A 24,498-nucleotide genomic window follows, 5' to 3' on the forward strand; every position below is an offset into this window, starting at 1 on the left:
CAAGGTCTCCAAAAGGAAGTTGCAATTCTGCCAACCCCAGGTCACCTACCTAGGCCACCTCTTGTCCAAAGACGGGAGAAAGCTTACACCTGATCGGATTCAGGCCATTCTGGAAACCCCCGTCCCAAAGACCCAGAAACAAGTCCGCTCCCTGGTAGGCCTCACCTCCTTCTGCCGGCAGTGGTTGCCAAATTTCAGCCTCATTGTCAAGCCGCTACTTTCCCTACTAGCCAAAGATGTCCCCTTCCCACTCCCTTGGACCCCCGAATGCCAATCGTCCTTCAAAGAACTTCGAGATGCCTTTTGTTCTGCACCGGTCCTAGGAACCCCCGATTACACAAAGCCCTTCTCTCTTTACACTCACGAAAGCGAGGGGTGCGCTTTGTCTGTCCTGACTCAAACCATTGGCCCCAAGCAACGACCATGTGCCTATTTTTCTGCCACCCTTGATCCCGTAGCGAGAGCCTTGCCTGCCTGCCTTCGAGCCGTAGCTGCCGCTGCTGTCTCTATCCGACAGAGTGAGGGGATCGTACTCTCGAATTCCCTCACGGTATTAGTGCCCCATGCTGTTGACACCCTCTTGAACCAGACTAAGACGCAACACCTGACTAGCGCCCGACTGACTGGATATGAACTGACTCTGCTTGCACCCCACATCACGCTGAAAAGATGCACCACACTGAACCCAGCCACTTTGTTGCCCCTGCCCGAAAACAACCCAAACGTCCCCCCTATACATGACTGTGTGACCCTCACAGACGAACAGACTAGGAGTAGAGTTGACCTCCGAGACACCGCCTTCATGGATCCTGATGGAGAGCTATGGGTAGACGGTTCTTGCATAAAACTCCCCGACGGCACCACCTCAGCTGCCTATGCAGTTACCACAGCCCAAACCGTAGTTGAAACTGCCCGCATCACGCAGCGATCCGCACAGGCGGCAGAGCTGATTGCCCTCACACGAGCATGTATTATAGCGACAGGGACTACTGCAATCATTTACACGGACAGCCAGTACGCCTTCGGAGTGGTTCACCATTTTGGACTCTTATGGAGGGAGAGGGGATTCCTGACGTCCCACGGCACGCCCATCCTCTACGGAGATTTAGTCTCCGCCCTGATTGAAGCAGTTCTCCTTCCCAAACGATTAGCGGTAATCAAATGTCAGGCACACAAGAAAGTGACAGACTTAGTCGGACAGGGAAACGCGCTGGCCGACATCACTGCCCGAACCACAGCTGAGAATAGGACAACGACACGTATGTATGTGACCAGGTCACAAGCAGAAAAATGGACTGACGTTAGGGAAACGATTAGGGACATCCAGATGGCCAGCTCACCACACGAATTGACTGAATGGGCACGGGTGGGATTGAAAGACGAGGAAGGCTGCTGGCGGACAAAGGACACCAACAAATGGTTGCTACCCAATTCATACTTGATCCCCATACTGACTATGGCACACTCCCCCGCACACATAGGATCTGCCCCCATGATCGAACTCATCTCCAGGGTTTGGCACAACGACAAGATTCCTGACGCCTGGTCCAGCAATGCCTGATCTGTTTGCAACACAACCCTGGGAAAGGAACTGTGGTACCCCGGGGAGGGTTTGGGGTCCCCGACCATCCTTTTGAGGTCCTCCAGATGGACTACATCCAACTGGAAAGATGCCAAAGCCTGAAGGGTGTATTAGTCATTGTGTGTGCTTTCAGCAAATGGGTAGAAGCCTATCCAACCCGTGATAACACTGCCATGACCACTGCCAAGGTACTGCTGAAAGAGTTTTTCCCTCGCTACGGTCTTTGTCGAATTCTATGGAGCGACAACGGCCCTCACTTCATAGCTGAAGTTATCCAACTAATCTTGAAAGGGTTGGGTGTAAAACAGAGGTTTCATGCAGTTTTTCCCCCCCAATCTGCTGGCTTAGTTGAGCGACACAACGCCACACTGAAACTAAAACTGTCAAAGATAGTGGCCACCACGGGACTTAAATGGCCAGATGCCCTCCCACTGGCGTTGCTGTCGATGCGCTCCACTCCCACTAAGCACCATTTGACCCCCTAAGAGGTGGTATTTGGGCGACCGATGAACCTCTGGACTGCCCCTAAACCGACCTCCGTTCATGACGTCCCAGACGTCCTACTATCTGATTACTTGTGCAAATTGACTAAAACATTGTCTGTCATTCATCAGCAGGTGCAGCAGGCCATCCCCGATGCTTCCAGGGGTCCGGGTCATGATATCCAACCGGGAGATTATGTGCTGATCCAGAATTTCCAACGGACAAAGAGTCTAGAACCCCGGTGGACGGGCCCCTGGCAAGTACTGATTACCACCCGAACGGCTCTTCGAGTGGAGGGGAAGCGACACTGGCTACACGCGCACCACTGTAAGAAGGTCTCCTCGACCCTGACCACAACAGAAAACGTCAGCACCCAAGAAGAACTGCTGAACAAAGACCGGCCATCATTGAACTGTTATCCTGATATCGAGGCACTCGAACTTGCAAAATTCTCTGATCCCACTGTACCATCCAGGGAAGGGTATTTCCTGCGTCCAAAGGAGGGAGCTTCGGCTAAGTAGACCACAGACTAAGTTGAATCTCAGAACGGTAGCCTAAACACAACCAAGGGTTACCCGAAGAGAGGCTAAACGAAGTCAGCGGTTCTGCCCACTACCGAGCACCTTGAAGATGATGGAAGCGCCAGATAGGAAGACAACGGAAGCAACAGGAAATACCCGTTATCGGAACCCAAAGACTGACAGTATACACAAATCGAAGACAATTGTTCTTTTCATTGTCCTCCTCTTTTGCCTCCTCCTCATGACTTCTTTCTGGATCATGGAAGAGAGCGCACCCGCTCATCAGATATTGCTGACCACTGCACAGCCAACTACTACGAAGGAGCATCACCTGATCTCCCTTTCGCCTCAGCTCCGAGAAAGGCGTAAGGAGTTCTGGAACAATTCCTTCGTGCAACTGTTGCACCAACACAACCTTGCCGCCAACGCCACAAACTGCTGGATCTGCGGGTTGCTCCCACATGCCACCGGACACTCCATCCCTTTCATCCCTTCCCCTTTCTCAGTTCACGGTTCTTGCCTTGCCTGGTTGACCCTCTTGCAAGAGAGCTACAGGGACAACGCCACTTCTGGTCAGACAGTGTTGCACTTCTACCACGGGTTCTGGCTGAACAAAACCGGAAGAACTTCTGCTCCCTTTTGTCCTTTGACCTCTGGCTCCTCCTTCCAGATGGACATCCCTGCTAAGGAACGAGTCGAAATGCAGGTGTTCCATAATCCAGCCAGACCCACCTTCTCCTACTTACGGAAACGAACTGCTGCCACTCTGACGGTGGCTCTGTCTGTTATCAATGTCACGGGCCTCGTGTGCCTCGAAGGCTTGGGAACACAGCCGGTGGGTCACAGCTCCTGCCACATCACCAGAACATTGGACGCCATCGATCCCCCCTCCTTTGTTGCCTCTCCGAATATGTACTTTGTTTGTGGCACCAAAGCTTACACCTGGCTTCCAAAAAGCTGGGGGGGTACCTGCTACGTCGCCTTCGTTCTCCCTCCAACGTACGTGGCCCCAGCAAACCACCACAGACAGAAGCGCGCAAAAGACATTGAACAAGCCGACTCCACTGGAGCACAGTTCTTGGATGCAGTGAAAGGGCTGGTTCCTCTGTGGGGCCCAATGGCAAACAGTCGCGCCATCCGCCACCTGACCCAGGCAGTAGAAACAACCATGAACATCACGGCTGGCATCCTCACTAACAATACGGCCGAGCTTCAGGCAGTCCGCCTGGTGGCTCTTCAGAACCGCCTTGTTCTAGATGTGGTTCTAGCCGACCGTGGAGAAGCATGCCGCATCATCGGATCCAGCTGTTGCACCTACGTGCCAGATAACTCGCCCTCAGTTTACAAAGCAATCGAACACCTCCACAGACTTTCCTCAGAGGTTCACCAGGAACAGGAAGGATGGTCGCTTGGAAGTTGGTTTTGGGGCACCTTGAAGGACTGGGGATGGAGGTTATTCACATTTCTATTGATACCGGTCGTGATATTGTGTGGGTGTTGCCTAGGTATTCAATGTTTGCCACCTCTGTGTTCGCTCATTGCTAACTGCATGTGCCCTAAGACTTCGGACTTCAAAACTGAACACATGAAAGCATTGTATGACCTCGAAATAAGAAATATAATGGGGATTGACGTAAATTGACAACCTGGCTAGATATGTTAAAAAGGGAGGACTGTTAAAATCTAGATTGTGGCGTAAACATTATCGGCGCCATCTTGTCTCCTTTCGGATCCATGCGTGCGCGTAAGCAGCAGCCATTTTGAATGCCATGACCCCTCTGCCTACTGCCGATAGCCAGCGCGTCTCACCCCCTCACACCCCGGCTTCGCAAGCACACCCCCCCCCTTTTCGACGGCCCCCGGTCTCTCCTGCTTGGCCCTAAACGCACCTCCCGCGTGACCCTGCCTCCGAGCCACATCCCGCGCTGAACCCCCCACACCCTTTCATCTCATTCATAAAACAGGCCCCTTTGATAACCTCTTCCTCCTTGCCCGATTGTTCTGCCCGACCCCAGGCCCTCACTTAGCCCAACAGATGCGGTTTATTGCCTCTACAGTAGGACCTCGCCTCACTTCAAAGGAGCGGGGATTAATCAATGCCCTCACACCCCTAGAACCGATCGATTACCCGCATTTCTGTTCCCAGCGGAATACCCAGCTGCGCGACAGCCATCATGCTGAGATTAGGGGTGAGGACTCCTACTGTAGATATGTGTGGGAACGGACCTGAACCGGGGATTCCAAAGACGCCTTTCTCCGGACTTCAAAGCATTACTAAGAATGTGTTGCATGTAATAAAGTAATAAACCAGTGTATAAGAGGCCAGGCCTCAGAGATGTCGAGAGAGCACCTCGAGAAGATACCCTGTTGTCTGATTTGACGTGTTCTGTTCCGTCGGAAATAAACTCCTGTTTCCTGCCTTCCAGTCTCCAGCGCCTGCCTCTTTATTTGGGTAATCGTGAGTTGGGTGAGAAGCGGCTAACGCCGGGCAAACCTAGAAAAAGGGGTAAACGACCTGATCTGCCTGAACCCTTTTTCTACAATTCCCTTATTATAGCAAGCATGCCCCACTATGGGACTCCCCAGGGTCACCAGAGTTCCTGAAATACATTCTGTTGGTCAGTCTTACAGATGCTGGAATTACGGAGTGGGGTCAGATTTTTCAAGAAGGGCAGTTGTTCCAGTTGGCTGAGTTGTCAGTGTCCAAGTTTAAATTCATACAGATACAAAGGTGGGCCCAGTCGGTGAAGGAAATTCAAGGGGGGACCAATAAATTGGAAGAACATCTAATTAACAATAACCTACAAAAGAAAGTGGTTGCAACCTGGTACAAGATGATTATGGATATTCAAGGCGAAGGTGACAGCACACCAATACAGCACTGGGGTGGAGTAATTCTGCCTGCAAATATGGAACTCCTAAGGCAAGTATCCTTTCAGTTGCTGTACAAGGTGATTAAGCCATCGTATCGGAGACAAAATCATTTGTTTTGTCTCTATAGAACTTTTTGGTCCCCAAGGAAGCTTTCGAGATTGAAGGAGTCGACGGGAACCAGTTGTAAGAAGTGTGGACTTATTAATTCCAATGACATACATATGTTTCTCAGCTGCCCCACTATTCACAATTTATGAAACGATGTGTGTAAGTTTGTATCAGAACTTTTGCACACGTAACTCAAGATAAGTCTTGAGCTTATTATTTTTGGATTGGTAGCTGGGACTGGAGCTAAGCCGCATTTGGACAATACATTGCTATTTTTCTTAATATTACTGGGATGGAGGCTGATCTATAAATATTGGGTTCTTCCGAAAGGACCATCCAAAGTAGAATGGCTTGATTCAGTTCTATACGGTTATAGAGATAGAGAAAATTGCAAGGTAGTAAATAAGGTGAACAAGCTATGGTCCCCCCTGAAGAGCTGGTTGGCTACTAATGAAAGGACAGGCATTGTCATATAAATGGCACAGGGCGATGTTATCAGTACCAACTGTCCGATGATTGCAGCCTGAGGGTACTTGACGAGGCAGTCAAGCTCTTCCCCTCCCTGCTCTGCCCGGAAAACTGTTATCTCCGTTTACTTCGACCAGGGCTGGGTTTTCCTCTATATAAATCAGAAGAAAGCTCAGAGGTTTAAGTAGGAATGAAGGCATATGAGGACAAAAAAAACCCTCACCCATGATTTTTACAGCCAAATCCAAAAGAGAGATGCGGCGGTGACAATGCTGCTCATCACTTGATTCCTTTTTGAAGATCGGTAAAATAATAGCACTAGACTAAGACAAAAGGAAACCACATTTACAAGCAGCATTAAAAACTCAGGTCAGTACCTTTGCCCAAATTTGAAGATCAGCTTTAGAGAAATCTGGCAGTACCCTGTCTGGTCCTGGTGCTTTCCCCCCGCTGGGGGAAGGATGGCTATGCTCACTTCCTCAAAACTAAAGATCTGATGCTGGGTGTTACTGACTCCCACAAGGTATCAGGACCTTTCACCCCCTCCCACTATACAATCCCTCAAAATGAGTAACCCATTTATAGGGTGCAATTGTATAATCCACCTTTGAGTTCACAATCTCCCAATATTGTGTGCTGTTGTCCATCACACATGGTTGTAATAGCTCCAACCAAGCTTGTTCATTGATTTCCTTTTTCCACAGATGCATTGCCAACTTGGAAGCTTTCCTGCATGCCATGATCTTGTCCTCATCCCTAGGCCCTAACTTCAATGCAGCCATCAGATTCCCATGGGCCTAAGCTACCATCAAACCAACTGACCTTGTTTCTGTTCCTATGTTTACCATGGGTCACAAGGTTCAGGACAAATTGCTTTCATAACTCTCTAGAGGCATCAAGTACATTCTGATCATGTGTGCCCTCCTTTATACATAAAGCAATATCACCTACGTTTGTTGTGTAGCGATATTCCCAAAATGCCTTTGGGATCACCTTCACCCAGTTCACTCTTCATGCCTAGTCCTTGGTACTAAGTAAACGATTGGACAAACCTTTTTTTCCTTCACAACATTAGTTAAAACCCAGACCAGATTCAACTCTATTGGATTGTGGTCACTGAAGTTATTTCAAGATATTCTCTGGGATTTAACTAAGGTGGCCAATGGCACTGATAAAATAATAAACTCAATTATTGATGAGCAACCCCTGCCAGTACAAGAAGGAATCACTTTGCCATCCCCTGTCTGTCCCAAGCAATGCAAATTGATGAACATTTTTTCTGAATGTTCAAAATAGATTGTCGCTGGTATTACATCTAAAGGCCCAGCTCATTACACCCCTTCGGGACAGCTAGGAGCCAGTTTATTATGTTAAACCTAAACCTTGTCAATAAAAAGCAATGATATGCATTATTTACAGACGACAAATAAAATTCCCCCAGAGGACAAGTTAACAGCATAATATGTCATTTCACAGTGGGTTTGCAGAGCTCCCTTGTCTCTCTTTCACCTTGTCACTTGGACAAAAACATACTTTTTATGTCCTGCATCTCCCGAGGTTGTAGGGGTCTTGGGTTGGTAAACATTTCTACACACCCCACACTCTTCAACCTAGCTTTAATGTACTGAAGCCTTAGTATATGTAGTGCGCCCGGGAGAGGTCTAAAATCTTTAATCACCAATTGGTAAAAATTAAGAACAGGACTCAACCATATTTCAAACCATTGCATAATGGGAGCCAAGGCAATATAATCAAAATATATCCCAGCCCAACCTCCTCATGAATTTTAAACAAAGGAGCTTGTGAGGACTGAAAGTAATCTATGCAGAAATTTGTTTTCCACCACCTGTAGCTCCCAGATGTATTCATAGCCCCAAACATCACAACCATACCTTGCCATTGGGATGCATTTTTCACGAAATACCTTTAGTAGGGTGTGCACCAGATTGGACCCAATACTCTTGGCAAAATCTATTGATGCACCTATTGCTCTCAAGAATAAGAATAAGGGATAATTGTGGGGTCCAAGAGCCTCTATCATCAAAAAGTACCCCAAAATAGGAAAAGGGAGATACTTTAGTAAGTTCGACCCCATTACCATAGAATTTGTTCCGGGGGGCATTCTGGCAACCAGTGGTCATTGTGTGCAACTTGGTGTAATTAGTAGAAAGGTATAAAGATTCCATAAAATCAATGAAAGCATCCAGAAGAGGTTGGAGACCCAAACGGTCTGAGCTATCAAGACTGCATCATCAGCGTATATTAGGGTCTGAGCCCGCCCTGAGAATATCCCTGCAAGCTGCTATCAAACCCATCCCCAGATGATTAATATAAGGGTAAATAACAGGGGTGCCAAAATGCACCCGTCTTACCCCTCTTTGGATGGCCGGGCACTGATATACTACCTTTCTCATCATACCTCATTGATGCACCTATTGCTCTCAAGAATAAGAATACAGGATAATTGTGGGGTCCAAGAGCTTCTACCATCAAAAAGTACCCCCAAATAGGGAAAGGGTGATACTTTAGTAAGCGGCAGAATGATTAGAGTGAAGGTTATGCAAAAAGGTAATTCTGGGCAGAGTTGACCAAAAAATCTCCACCAAGCTACGCGGTGTTCCGCGAGCTGCTGGGTGGTTTACCTCATGCCGTTCGCACTGATATTTAGTGCTGAATGTTTGTCCTGTGCTGTAAAATCAGTGCAAACAGCATCTCGCACAGTACAAGAGCGTGCTGCTTCTTTCAGCTGCTCGAGTAGACGTTTTAATCAAGCAGCAGCTTCCTCAATGCAAACTGAAGTTTTCTCAATGCAAGCGGTAGCAACCATCCGAGACCTCCCGTGTTGAGAAAACTCCCAGGGAAGTAGCCTAGCATTGGATTTTCCTCACTCGCACTTGCCAACTTAATATTGGTGAGCTCAAGAAGGGAAAAAAACTCAGCGAGCTCTACTGAGCACAGAGTACGAAAAACTCAATAGGATCACCGCCCAGGGTTATAAAAAGCCACCAAATCAGCCTCTATACTCATGACTAATAAAAGAGGACAGAGCTTGGAACTATTAACACGGTCAATGGCCGAGGTAAGATACATAAAGGCCATGTACAACCTAGCCCCTTTAGCTATTGTAAATTTACCCACAATCAGCTGCAGAATAATACACTGATCCAGGGTCCCTCTCCCCTGCCTAAACCATACTGCAATTCAGATATTACATTAGCGTTATCAAGACATACAATAAAAGGCTCCAAAACAACCTTCCCCTTGAGAATAAATATTGGGAATAAAGGTGACCCACTCATTAGATAAACTGGCAGAATCAACTTTGAGGAAAGGATGGTTGAAACCAATAGGTTAATAACTGCGTGGTCCCATCATCCACTAACAATATTTGGGAGAGCCAACCTAGTTAAGATGTGAATCCTCCCCAAATTCACTTTTCTTTTTAACACTATACCTTTGCATTTCAAAAACCTATGGTTTAAACAGCTCCACAGTAGGGGAAGACTCCTTCATCTGGGCTGCGAAGGGGAGAACAATCGCAAGAAGAAAGTTTTTTTTTTTTTTTTTCTTTGAAAAACCTTTATTGATGACATGGAAGGCGTACACAGCTACTTGCCTACAACCTGTTACTACAGGCCGGCAGCAATCACAGTTCAAATAGGTGTGCAGGTCTACGATGCAAGGGAGAGGAATAACAAGTTAGACACAGCATGTCGCCTACAACCCAATGGGCCGGCCGCGATGTAAAGGCTATGGTACCCGGCTCTAGTTGCTGAAACATGCCTGTGAGTCAGCAGAGTACGATCGTACATTATCAACATGAGGTTATATTTAACATATAAAACAAACCAGAGAGGTCAACAAAAACTTTCCCCGCCCTCGATATCCAACACTTAAGGAGAGTGTGTGCGGTGTCCGGTAGTAAAAGGACACATGATCTACCGATCTACGGCGGAAAGGGGGGGGGAAGAGGAGGGGGGACAATCTATGATCCAATCGAGGCTACAAGGGTACGTGACGTGTAGAGCGCAACGTCAATGTGTGACATGTAGGCGTATGGCATGATAAAACCAGGTACAGGGATGGGCGCCTACTCAGCCAGAGGCAAAAGAGGGGGGGGGGGGGGTCGCAAGAAGAAAGTTGCAGGAAAAATATGACATAGGGGTATTACACTCCCAGACTTCCAATTATATGCTTGGGTTTCCCAATTAAAAAAAGTCAGATTTCTCTTGTCAGATAAAGTTGGAGGAGGGAGCACAAGGTTGTGGGAGGCCCTACTTGAGGAGGTGGGAGCAGGTCAGCACCGTTTTATGTTTAAATTTGGGCACCAGAAATTTTAAGAAAATCAAATTAAAGGGGCTGCTAGCAGCAGCTCAACTATGGTCACAGACTCGACATGTAACAAAGCTCCCTTATTATAGCAAGCATGCCCCACTATGGGACTCCCCAGGGTCACCAGAGTTCCTGAAAAACATTCTGTTGGTCAGTCTTACAGATACTGGAATTACGGAGTGGGGTCAGATTCTTCAAGAAGGGCAGTTGCTCCAGTTGGCTGAGTTGTCAGTGTCCAAGTTTAAATTCATACAGATACAAATTTGGGCCCAGTCGGTGAAGGAAATTCAAGGGGGGACCAATAAATTGGAAGAACATCTAGGGCCAGATGTAGGTAGCCAAATACCGGTCGGTAACGGCTGATTTCGGCCGTTACCGACCGGTATTTGGCTTTTGAGATGTAGGTGGGTCGGAATTGACAGAATCTGTATATTTACTGATTCAGTAAATTTACCACTTCGGTATTTTTCCGAATCGGTAAATATACCGATTCAGTAAATCCATATGTAGGTGGCACAGTTTGCAGTGCCAAAGTCCCTTAGGATTTCTTATTTTACCACCCAATCCTATTGGGTGGTAAAATACCGATTTCCAGTGTACATGCACATCTGTGCATGTACACCTATGCCATGTGACACACAGACATGCCCTTAGGGCATGTCTGTGTGCCACATGGCACACAAGCCTGCATTTGGGGTGCTACAGGGTGTCAAAGCGACACCCCGTTCCCCCTGCCAGGATTCGGTATTTACCGATTCTGTAAATACCGAATCTGTATTTCCCATTGATTCCTATGGGCTTCAAGGCCCATAGGAATCAATAGGAAATACAGATTCGGTATTTACAGAATCGGTAAATACCGACTCTTACAGAATCGGTAATTTTTTACCTACACCTGCCTCCTTCCAATTTACCGACTCTTAAATACCGATTCGGTATGAGTCGGTATTTAAGAGTCGGTACATCGAAATTACCTACATCTGGCCCCTAATTACCAATATCCAACAAAAGAAAGTGGTTGCAACCTGGTACAAGATGATTATGGATATTGAAGGCGAAGGTGACAGCACACCAATACAGAACTGGGGTGGAGTAATTCTGCCAGCAAATATGGAACTCCTAAGGCAAGTATCCTTTCAGTTGCTGTACAAGGTGGTTAAGCCAGCGTATCGTAGACAAAATCATTAGTTTTGTCTCTATAGAACTTTTTGGTCCCCAAGGAAGCTTTCGAGATTGAAGGAGTCGACGGGAGCCAGTTGTAAGAAGTGTAGGCTTATTAATTCCAATGACATACATATGTTTCTCAGCTGCCCCACTATTCACCATTCATGAAACGATGTGTGTAAGTTTGTATCAGAACTTTTGCACACGTAACTAAAGATAAGTCTTGAGCTTATTATTTTTGGATTGGTAGCTGGGACTGGAGCCAAGCCGCATTTGGACAATACGTTGCTATTTTTCTTAATATTACTGGGACGGAGGCTAATCTATAAATATTGGGCAAAATGCACCCGTCTTACCCCTCTTTAGATGGCCTGGTCACTGATATACTACCTTTCTCATCATACCTCATTGATGCATCTATTGCTCTCAAGAATAAGAATACGGGATAATTGTGGGGTCCAAGAGCCTCTACCATCAAAAAGTACCCCCAAATAGGGAAAGGGTGATACTTTAGTAAGCGGCAGAATGATTTGAGTGAAGGTTATGTAAAAAGGTAAGTCTGGGCAGACTTGACAAAAAAAACTCGGCCAAGCTATGCGGTGTTCCGCGAGCTGCTGGGTGGTTTACCTCATGCCGTTCGCACTGATACTTAGTGCTGAGTGTTTCTCCTGTGCTGTAAAATCAGTGCAAACAGCATCTCGCACAGTACAAGAGCGTGCTGCTTCTTTCAGCTGCTCGAGTAGACGTTTTAATCAAGCAGCAGCTTCCTCAAGGCAAACTGACGGTTTCTCAATGCAAGTGGTAGCAACCATCCGAGACCTCCCGTGTTGAGAAAACTCCCAGGGAAGTAGCCTAGCATTGGATTTTCCTCGATCGCACTTGCCAACTTACTATTGGTGAGCTCAAGCAGGGAAAAAAACTCAGCGAGCTCTGCTGAGCACAGAGTACGAAAAACTCAATAGGATAACCGCCCAGGGTTATAAAAAGCCACCAAATCAGCCTCTATACTCATGACTAATAAAAGAGGACAGAGCTTGGAACTATTAACCCGGTGAATGGTCGAGGTAAGATACATAAAGGCCACCTACAACCTAGCCCCTTTAGCGATTGTATATTTACCCACAATCAGCTGCAGAATAACACACTGATCCAGGGTCCCTCTCCTCTGCCTAAACCATACTGCAATTCAGATATTACATTAGCATTATCAAGACATACAATAAAACGCTCCAAAACAACCTTCCCCTTGAGAATAAATATTGGGAATAAAGGTGACCCACTCATTAGATAAACTGGCAGAATCAACTTTGAGGAAAGGATGGTTGAAACCAATAGGTTAATAACTGCGTGGTCCCATCTTCCACTAACAATATTTGGGAGAGCCAACCTAGTTAAAATGTGAATCCTCCCCAAATTCACTTTTCTTTTCAACACTATACCTTTGCATTTCAAAAACCTATGGTTTAAACAGCTCCACTGTAGGGGAAGACTCCTTCATCTGGGCTGCGAAGGGGAGAACAATCGCAAGAAGAAAGTTGCAGGAAAAATATGACATAGGGGTATTGCACTCCCAGACTTCCAATTATATGCTTGGGTTTTCCAATTAAAAAAGTCAAATTTCTCTTGTCAGATAAAGTTGGAGGAGGAAGCACAAGGTTGTGGGAGGCCCTACTTGAGGAGGTGGGAGCAGGTCAGCACCGTTTTATGTTTAAATTTGGGCACCAGAAATTTTAAGAAGATCAAATTAAAGGGGCTGCTAGCAGCCGCTCAACTATGGTCACAGACTCAACATGTAACAAAGCTCCCTTATTATAGCAAGCATGCCCCACTATGGGACTCCCCAGGGTCACCAGAGTTCCTGAAAAATATTCTGTTGGTCAGTCTTACAGATGCTGGAATTACGGAGTGGGGTCAGATTCTTCAAGAAGGGCAGTTGCTGCAGTTGGCTGAGTTGTCAGTGTCCAAGTTTAAATTCATACAGATAGAAAGTTGGGCCCAGTCGGTGAAGAATATTCAAGGGGGGACCAATAAATTGGAAGAACATCTAATTACCAATAACCAACAAAAGAAAGTGGTTGCAACCTGGTACAAGATGTTTATGGATATTCAAGGCAAAGGTGACAGCACACCAATACAGCACTGGGGCGGAGTAATTCTGCCAGCAAATATGGAACTCCTAAGGCAAGTATCCTTTCAGTTGCTGTACAAGGTGATTAAGCCAGCGTATCGTAGACAAAATCATTTGTTTTGTCTCTATAGAACTTTTGGTCCCCAAGGAAGCTTTCGAGATTGAAGGAGTCGACGGGAGCCAGTTGTAAGAAGTGTAGGCTTAATAATTCCAATGACATACATATTTTTCTCAGCTGCCCCACTAATCACCATTCATAAAACGATGTGTGTAAGTTTGTATCAGAACTTTTGCACACGTAACTAAAGATAAGTCTTGAGCTTATTATTTTTGGATTGGTAGCTGGGACTGGAGCCAAGCCGCATTTGGACAATACGTTGCTATTTTTCTTAATATTTCTGAGACTGAGGCTAATCTAAAAATATTGGGCAAAATGCACCCGTCTTACCCCTCTTTGGATGGCCTGGTCACTGATATACTACCTTTCTCATCATACCTCATTGATGCACCTATTGCTCTCAAGAATAGGAATACGGGATAATTGTGGGGTCCCAGAGCCTCTACCATCAAAAGGTACGCCCAAATAGGGAAAAGGTGATACTTTAGTAAGCGGCAGAATTATTTGAGTGAAGGTTATGTAAAAAGGTAAGTCTGGGCAGACTTGACAAAAAAAACTCCACCAAGCTATGCGGTGTTCCGCGAGCTGCTGGGTGGTTTACCTCATGCCGTTTTCACTGATATTTAGTGCTGAGTGTTTGTCCTGTGCTGTAAAATCAGTGCAAACAGCATCTCGCACAGTACAAGAGGGTACTGCTTCTATCAGCTGCTCGAGTAGACGTCTTAATTAAGCGGCAGCTTCCTCAATGCAAACTGAAGTTTTCTCAATGCAAGCGGTAGCGGCCATCCGAGACCTCCCATGTTGAGGAAACTCCCAGGGAAGTAGCCTAGCATTGGATTTTCCTTGCTCGCACTTTCCAACTTACTGTTGGTGAGCTCAAGCAGGGAAAAATCCTCAGCGAGCTCTGCTGAGCACAGAGTACGAACAACTCAATAGGATCACCGCCCAGGGTTATAAAAAGCCACCAAATCAGCCTCTATACTCATGACTAATAAAAGAGGACAGAGCTTGGAACTATTAACCCGGTGAATGGTCGAGGTAAGATACATAAAGGCCACCTACAACCTAGCCCCTTTAGCGATTGTATATTTACCCACAATCAGCTGCAGAATAACACACTGATCCAGGGTCCCTCTCCTCTGCCTAAACCATACTGCAATTCAGATATTACATTAGCATTATCAAGACATACAATAAAACGCTCCAAAACAACCTTCCCCTTGAGAATAAATATTGGGAATAAAGGTGACCCACTCATTAGATAAACTGGCAGAATCAACTTTGAGGAAAGGATGGTTGAAACCAATAGGTTAATAACTGCGTGGTCCCATCTTCCACTAACAATATTTGGGAGAGCCAACCTAGTTAAAATGTGAATCCTCCCCAAATTCACTTTTCTTTTTAACACTATACCTTTGCATTTCAAAAACCTATGGTTTAAACAGCTCCACAGTAGGGGAAGACTCCTTCATCTGGGCTGCGAAGGGGAGAACAATCGCAAGAAGAAAGTTGCAGGAAAAATATGACATAGGGGTATTGCACTCCCAGACTTCCAATTATATGCTTGGGTTTTCCAATTAAAAAAAGTCAAATTTCTCTTGTCAGATAAAGTTGGAGGAGGGAGCACAAGGTTGTGGGAGGCCCTACTTGAGGAGGTGGGAGCAGGTCAGCACCGTTTTATGTTTAAATTTGGGCACCAGAAATTTTAAGAAGATCAAATTAAAGGGGCTGCTAGCAGCCGCTCAACTATGGTCACAGACTCGACATGTAACAAAGCTCCCTTATTATAGCAAGCATGCCCCACTATGGGACTCCCCAGGGTCACCAGAGTTCCTGAAAAACATTCTGTTGGTCAGTCTTACAGATGCTGGAATTACGGAGTGGGGTCAGATTTTTCAAGAAGGGCAGTTGCTGCAGTTGGCTGAGTTGTCAGTGTCCAAGTTTAAATTCATACAGATAGAAAGTTGGGCCCAGTCGGTGAAGAATATTCAAGGGGGGACCAATGAATTGGAAGAACATCTAATTACCAATAACCAACAAAAGAAAGTGGTTGCAACCTGGTACAAGATGTTTATGGATATTCAAGTCGAAGGTGACAGCACACCAATACAGCACTGGGGCGGAGTAATTCTGCCAGCAAATATGGAACTCCTAAGGCAAGTATCCTTTCAGTTGCTGTACAAGGTGATTAAGCCAGCGTATCGTAGACAAAATCATTTGTTTTGTCTCTATAGAACTTTTGGTCCCCAAGGAAGCTTTCGAGATTGAAGGAGTCGACGGGAGCCAGTTGTAAGAAGTGTAGGCTTATTAATTCCAATGACATACATATTTTTCTCAGCTGCCCCACTAATCACCATTCATAAAACGATGTGTGTAAGTTTGTATCAGAACTTTTGCACACGTAACTAAAGATAAGTCTTGAGCTTATTATTTTTGGATTGGTAGCTGGGACTGGAGCCAAGCCGCATTTGGACAATACGTTGCTATTTTTCTTAATATTTCTGAGACTGAGGCTAATCTAAAAATATTGGGCAAAATGCACCCGTCTTACCCCTCTTTGGATGGCCTGGTCACTGATATACTACCTTTCTCATCATACCTCATTGATGCACCTATTGCTCTCAAGAATAGGAATACGGGATAATTGTGGGGTCCAAGAGCCTCTACCATCAAAAGGTACGCCCAAATAGGGAAAAGGTGATACTTTAGTAAGCGGCAGAATTATTTGAGTGAAGGTTATGTAAAAAGGTAAGTCTGGGCAGACTTGACAAAAAAAACTCCACCAAGCTATGCGGTGTTCCGCGAGCTGCTGGGTGGTTTACCTCATGCCGTTTTCACTGATATTTAGTGCTGAGTGTTTGTCCTGTGCTGTAAAATCAGTGCAAACAGCATCTCGCACAGTACAAGAGGGTGCTGCTTCTATCAGCTGCTCGAGTAGACGTCTTAATTAAGCGGCAGCTTCCTCAATGCAAACTGAAGTTTTCTCAATGCAAGCGGTAGCGGCCATCCGAGACCTCCCATGTTGAGGAAACTCCCAGGGAAGTAGCCTAGCATTGGATTTTCCTTGCTCGCACTTTCCAACTTACTGTTGGTGAGCTCAAGCAGGGAAAAATCCTCAGCGAGCTCTGCTGAGCACAGAGTACGAACAACTCAATAGGATCACCGCCCAGGGTTATAAAAAGCCACCAAATCAGCCTCTATACTCATGACTAATAAAAGAGGACAGAGCTTGGAACTATTAACCCGGTGAATGGCCGAGGTAAGATACATAAAGGCCACCTACAACCTAGCCCCTTTAGCGATTGTATATTTACCCACAATCAGCTGCAGAATAACACACTGATCCAGGGTCCCTCTCCTCTGCCTAAACCATACTGCAATTCAGATATTACATTAGCATTATCAAGACATACAATAAAACACTCCAAAACAACCTTCCCCTTGAGAATAAATATTGGGAATAAAGGTGACCCACTCATTAGATAAACTGGCAGAATCAACTTTGAGGAAAGGATGGTTGAAACCAATAGGTTAATAACTGCGTGGTCCCATCTTCCACTAACAATATTTGGGAGAGCCAACCTAGTTAAAATGTGAATCCTCCCCAAATTCACTTTTCTTTTCAACACTATACCTTTGCATTTCAAAAACCTATGGTTTAAACAGCTCCACTGTAGGGGAAGACTCCTTCATCTGGGCTGCGAAGGGGAGAACAATCGCAAGAAGAAAGTTGCAGGAAAAATATGACATAGGGGTATTGCACTCCCAGACTTCCAATTATATGCTTGGGTTTTCCAATTAAAAAAGTCAAATTTCTCTTGTCAGATAAAGTTGGAGGAGGGAGCACAAGGTTGTGGGAGGCCCTACTTGAGGAGGTGGGAGCAGGTCAGCACCGTTTTATGTTTAAATTTGGGCACCAGAAATTTTAAGAAGATCAAATTAAAGGGGCTGCTAGCAGCCGCTCAACTATGGTCACAGACTCAACATGTAACAAAGCTCCCTTATTATAGCAAGCATGCCCCACTATGGGACTCCCCAGGGTCACCAGAGTTCCTGAAAAATATTCTGTTGGTCAGTCTTACAGATGCTGGAATTACGGAGTGGGGTCAGATTCTTCAAGAAGGGCAGTTGCTGCAGTTGGCTGAGTTGTCAGTGTCCAAGTTTAAATTCATACAGATAGAAAGTTGGGCCCAGTCGGTGAAGAATATTCAAGGGGGGACCAATAAATTGGAAGAACATCTAATTACCAATAACCAACAAAAGAAAGTGGTTGCAACCTGGTACAAGATGTTTATGGATATTCAAGGCAAAGGTGACAGCACACCAATACAGCACTGGGGCGGAGTAATTCTGCCAGCAAATATGGAACTCCTAAGGCAAGTATCCTTTCAGTTGCTGTACAAGGTGATTAAGCCAGCGTATCGTAGACAAAATCATTTGTTTTGTCTCTATAGAACTTTTGGTCCCCAAGGAAGCTTTCGAGATTGAAGGAGTCGACGGGAGCCAGTTGTAAGAAGTGTAGGCTTAATAATTCCAATGACATACATATTTTTCTCAGCTGCCCCACTAATCACCATTCATAAAACGATGTGTGTAAGTTTGTATCAGAACTTTTGCACACGTAACTAAAGATAAGTCTTGAGCTTATTATTTTTGGATTGGTAGCTGGGACTGGAGCCAAGCCGCATTTGGACAATACGTTGCTATTTTTCTTAATATTTCTGAGACTGAGGCTAATCTAAAAATATTGGGCAAAATGCACCCGTCTTACCCCTCTTTGGATGGCCTGGTCACTGATATACTACCTTTCTCATCATACCTCATTGATGCACCTATTGCTCTCAAGAATAGGAATACGGGATAATTGTGGGGTCCCAGAGCCTCTACCATCAAAAGGTACGCCCAAATAGGGAAAAGGTGATACTTTAGTAAGCGGCAGAATTATTTGAGTGAAGGTTATGTAAAAAGGTAAGTCTGGGCAGACTTGACAAAAAAAACTCCACCAAGCTATGCGGTGTTCCGCGAGCTGCTGGGTGGTTTACCTCATGCCGTTTTCACTGATATTTAGTGCTGAGTGTTTGTCCTGTGCTGTAAAATCAGTGCAAACAGCATCTCGCACAGTACAAGAGGGTGCTGCTTCTATCAGCTGCTCGAGTAGACGTCTTAATTAAGCGGCAGCTTCCTCAATGCAAACTGAAGTTTTCTCAATGCAAGCGGTAGCGGCCATCCGAGACCTCCCATGTTGAGGAAACTCCCAGGGAAGTAGCCTAGCATTGGATTTTCCTTGCTCGCACTTTCCAACTTACTGTTGGTGAGCTCAAGCAGGGAAAAATCCTCAGCGAGCTCTGCTGAGCACAGAGTACGAACAACTCAATAGGATCACCGCCCAGGGTTATAAAAAGCCACCAAATCAGCCTCTATACTCATGACTAATAAAAGAGGACAGAGCTTGGAACTATTAACCCGGTGAATGGTCGAGGTAAGATACATAAAGGCCACCTACAACCTAGCCCCTTTAGCGATTGTATATTTACCCACAATCAGCTGCAGAATAACACACTGATCCAGGGTCCCTCTCCTCTGCCTAAACCATACTGCAATTCAGATATTACATTAGCATTATCAAGACATACAATAAAACGCTCCAAAACAACCTTCCCCTTGAGAATAAATATTGGGAATAAAGGTGACCCACTCATTAGATAAACTGGCAGAATCAACTTTGAGGAAAGGATGGTTGAAACCAATAGGTTAATAACTGCGTGGTCCCATCTTCCACTAACAATATTTGGGAGAGCCAACCTAGTTAAAATGTGAATCCTCCCCAAATTCACTTTTCTTTTTAACACTATACCTTTGCATTTCAAAAACCTATGGTTTAAACAGCTCCACAGTAGGGGAAGACTCCTTCATCTGGGCTGCGAAGGGGAGAACAATCGCAAGAAGAAAGTTGCAGGAAAAATATGACATAGGGGTATTGCACTCCCAGACTTCCAATTATATGCTTGGGTTTTCCAATTAAAAAAAGTCAAATTTCTCTTGTCAGATAAAGTTGGAGGAGGGAGCACAAGGTTGTGGGAGGCCCTACTTGAGGAGGTGGGAGCAGGTCAGCACCGTTTTATGTTTAAATTTGGGCACCAGAAATTTTAAGAAGATCAAATTAAAGGGGCTGCTAGCAGCCGCTCAACTATGGTCACAGACTCGACATGTAACAAAGCTCCCTTATTATAGCAAGCATGCCCCACTATGGGACTCCCCAGGGTCACCAGAGTTCCTGAAAAACATTCTGTTGGTCAGTCTTACAGATGCTGGAATTACGGAGTGGGGTCAGATTTTTCAAGAAGGGCAGTTGCTGCAGTTGGCTGAGTTGTCAGTGTCCAAGTTTAAATTCATACAGATAGAAAGTTGGGCCCAGTCGGTGAAGAATATTCAAGGGGGGACCAATGAATTGGAAGAACATCTAATTACCAATAACCAACAAAAGAAAGTGGTTGCAACCTGGTACAAGATGTTTATGGATATTCAAGTCGAAGGTGACAGCACACCAATACAGCACTGGGGCGGAGTAATTCTGCCAGCAAATATGGAACTCCTAAGGCAAGTATCCTTTCAGTTGCTGTACAAGGTGATTAAGCCAGCGTATCGTAGACAAAATCATTTGTTTTGTCTCTATAGAACTTTTGGTCCCCAAGGAAGCTTTCGAGATTGAAGGAGTCGACGGGAGCCAGTTGTAAGAAGTGTAGGCTTATTAATTCCAATGACATACATATTTTTCTCAGCTGCCCCACTAATCACCATTCATAAAACGATGTGTGTAAGTTTGTATCAGAACTTTTGCACACGTAACTAAAGATAAGTCTTGAGCTTATTATTTTTGGATTGGTAGCTGGGACTGGACAATACGTTGCTATTTTTCTTAATATTTCTGAGACTGAGGCTAATCTAAAAATATTGGGCAAAATGCACCCGTCTTACCCCTCTTTGGATGGCCTGGTCACTGATATACTACCTTTCTCATCATACCTCATTGATGCACCTATTGCTCTCAAGAATAGGAATACGGGATAATTGTGGGGTCCAAGAGCCTCTACCATCAAAAGGTACGCCCAAATAGGGAAAAGGTGATACTTTAGTAAGCGGCAGAATTATTTGAGTGAAGGTTATGTAAAAAGGTAAGTCTGGGCAGACTTGACAAAAAAAACTCCACCAAGCTATGCGGTGTTCCGCGAGCTGCTGGGTGGTTTACCTCATGCCGTTTTCACTGATATTTAGTGCTGAGTGTTTGTCCTGTGCTGTAAAATCAGTGCAAACAGCATCTCGCACAGTACAAGAGGGTGCTGCTTCTATCAGCTGCTCGAGTAGACGTCTTAATTAAGCGGCAGCTTCCTCAATGCAAACTGAAGTTTTCTCAATGCAAGCGGTAGCGGCCATCCGAGACCTCCCATGTTGAGGAAACTCCCAGGGAAGTAGCCTAGCATTGGATTTTCCTTGCTCGCACTTTCCAACTTACTGTTGGTGAGCTCAAGCAGGGAAAAATCCTCAGCGAGCTCTGCTGAGCACAGAGTACGAACAACTCAATAGGATCACCGCCCAGGGTTATAAAAAGCCACCAAATCAGCCTCTATACTCATGACTAATAAAAGAGGACAGAGCTTGGAACTATTAACCCGGTGAATGGCCGAGGTAAGATACATAAAGGCCACCTACAACCTAGCCCCTTTAGCGATTGTATATTTACCCACAATCAGCTGCAGAATAACACACTGATCCAGGGTCCCTCTCCTCTGCCTAAACCATACTGCAATTCAGATATTACATTAGCATTATCAAGACATACAATAAAACACTCCAAAACAACCTTCCCCTTGAGAATAAATATTGGGAATAAAGGTGACCCACTCATTAGATAAACTGGCAGAATCAACTTTGAGGAAAGGATGGTTGAAACCAATAGGTTAATAACTGCGTGGTCCCATCTTCCACTAACAATATTTGGGAGAGCCAACCTAGTTAAAATGTGAATCCTCCCCAAATTCACTTTTCTTTTTAAAACACTATACCTTTGCATTTCAAAAACCTATGGTTCAAACAGCTCCACAGTAGGGGAAGACTCCCTCATCTGGGCTGCGAAGGGGAGAACAATCGCAAGAAGAAAGTTGCAGGAAAAATATGACATAGGGGTATTGCACTCCCAGACTTCCAATTATATGCTTGGGTTTTCCAATTAAAAAAAGTCAAATTTCTCTTGTCAGATAAAGTTGGAGGAGGGAGCACAAGGTTGTGGGAGGCCCTACTTGAGGAGGTGGGAGCAGGTCAGCACCGTTTTATGTTTAAATTTGGGCACCAGAAATTTTAAGAAGATCAAATTAAAGGGGCTGCTAGCAGCCGCTCAACTATGGTCACAGACTCGACATGTAACAAAGCTCCCTTATTATAGCAAGCATGCCCCACTATGGGACTCCCCAGGGTCACCAGAGTTCCTGAAAAACATTCTGTTGGTCAGTCTTACAGATGCTGGAATTACGGAGTGGGGTCAGATTTTTCAAGAAGGGCAGTTGCTGCAGTTGGCTGAGTTGTCAGTGTCCAAGTTTAAATTCATACAGATAGAAAGTTGGGCCCAGTCGGTGAAGAATATTCAAGGGGGGACCAATGAATTGGAAGAACATCTAATTACCAATAACCAACAAAAGAAAGTGGTTGCAACCTGGTACAAGATGTTTATGGATATTCAAGTCGAAGGTGACAGCACACCAATACAGCACTGGGGTGGAGTAATTCTGCCAGCAAATATGGAACTCCTAAGGCAAGTATCCTTTCAGTTGCTGTACAAGGTGATTTAGCCAGCGTATCGTAGACAAAATCATTTGTTTTGTCTCTATAGAACTTTTGGTCCCCAAGGAAGCTTTCGAGATTGAAGGAGTCGACGGGAGCCAGTTGTAAGAAGTGTAGGCTTATTAATTCCAATGACATACATATTTTTCTCAGCTGCCCCACTAATCACCATTCATGAAACAATGTGTGTAAGTTTGTATCAGAACTTTTGCACACGTAACTAAAGATAAGTCTTGAGCTTATTATTTTTGGATTGGTAGCTGGGACTGGAGCCAAGCCGCATTTGGACAATACGTTGCTATTTTTCTTAATATTTCTGAGACGGAGGCTAATCTATAAATATTGGGCAAAATGCACCCGCGTTACCCCTCTTTTGATGGCCTGGTCACTGATATACTACCTTTCTCATCATACCTCATTGATGCACCTATTGCTCTCAAGAATAGGAATACGGGATAATTGTGGGGTCCAAGAGCCTCTACCATCAAAAGGTACGCCCAAATAGGGAAAAGGTGATACTTTAGTAAGCGGCAGAATGATTTGAGTGAAGGTTATGTAAAAAGGTAAGTCTGGGCAGACTTGACAAAAAAAACTCCACCAAGCTATGCGGTGTTCCGCGAGCTGCTGGGTGGTGTACCTCATGCCGTTTGCACTGATATTTAGTGCTGAGTGTTTGTCCTGTGCTGTAAAATCAGTTCAAACAGCATCTTGCACAGTACAAGAGGGTGCTGCTTCTATCAGCTGCTCGAGTAGACGTCTTAATTAAGCGGCAGCTTCCTCAATGCAAACTGAAGTTTTCTCAATGCAAGCGGTAGCGGCCATCCGAGACCTCCCATGTTGAGGAAACTCCCAGGGAAGTAGCCTAGCATTGGATTTTCCTTGCTCGCACTTTCCAACTTACTGTTGGTGAGCTCAAGCAGGGAAAAATCCTCAGCGAGCTCTGCTGGGCACAGAGTACGAAGAACTCAATAGGATCACCGCCCAGGGTTATAAAAAGCCACCAAATCAGCCTCTATACTCATGACTAATAAAAGAGGACAGAGCTTGGAACTATTAACCCGGTCAATGGCCGAGGTAAGATACATAAAGGCCATGTATAACCTAGCCCCTTTAGCTATTGTATATTTACCCACAATCAGCTGCAGAATAATACACTGATCCAGGGTCCCTCTCCCCTGCCTAAACCATACTGCAATTCAGATATTACATTAGCGTTATCAAGACATACAATAAAAGGCTCCAAAACAACCTTCCCCTTGAGAATAAATATTGGGAATAAAGGTGACCCACTCATTAGATAAACTGGCAGAATCAACTTTGAGGAAAGGATGGTTGAAACCAATAGGTTAATAACTGCGTGGTCCCATCTTCCACTAACAATATTTGGGAGAGCCAACCTAGTTAAAATGTGAATCCTCCCCAAATTCACTTTTCTTTTTAAAACACTATACCTTTGCATTTCAAAAACCTATGGTTCAAACAGCTCCACAGTAGGGGAAGACTCCCTCATCTGGGCTGCGAAGGGGAGAACAATCGCAAGAAGAAAGTTGCAGGAAAAATATGACATAGGGGTATTGCACTCCCAGACTTCCAATTATATGCTTGGGTTTTCCAATTTAAAAAAGTCAGATTTCTCTTGTCAGATAAAGTTGGAGGGGGGAGCACAAGGTTGTGGGAGGCCCTACTTGAGGAGGTGGGAGCAGGTCAGCACCGTTTTATGTTTAAATTTGGGCACCAGAAATTTTAAGAAGATCAAATTAAAGGGGCTGCTAGCAGCCGCTCAACTATGGTCACAGACTCGACATGTAACAAAGCTCCCTTATTATAGCAAGCATGCCCCACTATGGGACTCCCCAGGGTCACCAGAGTTCCTGAAAAACATTCTGTT

This window comes from Lissotriton helveticus, chromosome 11 (assembly GCF_964261635.1).
Source record: "Lissotriton helveticus chromosome 11, aLisHel1.1, whole genome shotgun sequence".
NCBI classification, from domain to species: domain Eukaryota; kingdom Metazoa; phylum Chordata; class Amphibia; order Caudata; family Salamandridae; genus Lissotriton; species Lissotriton helveticus.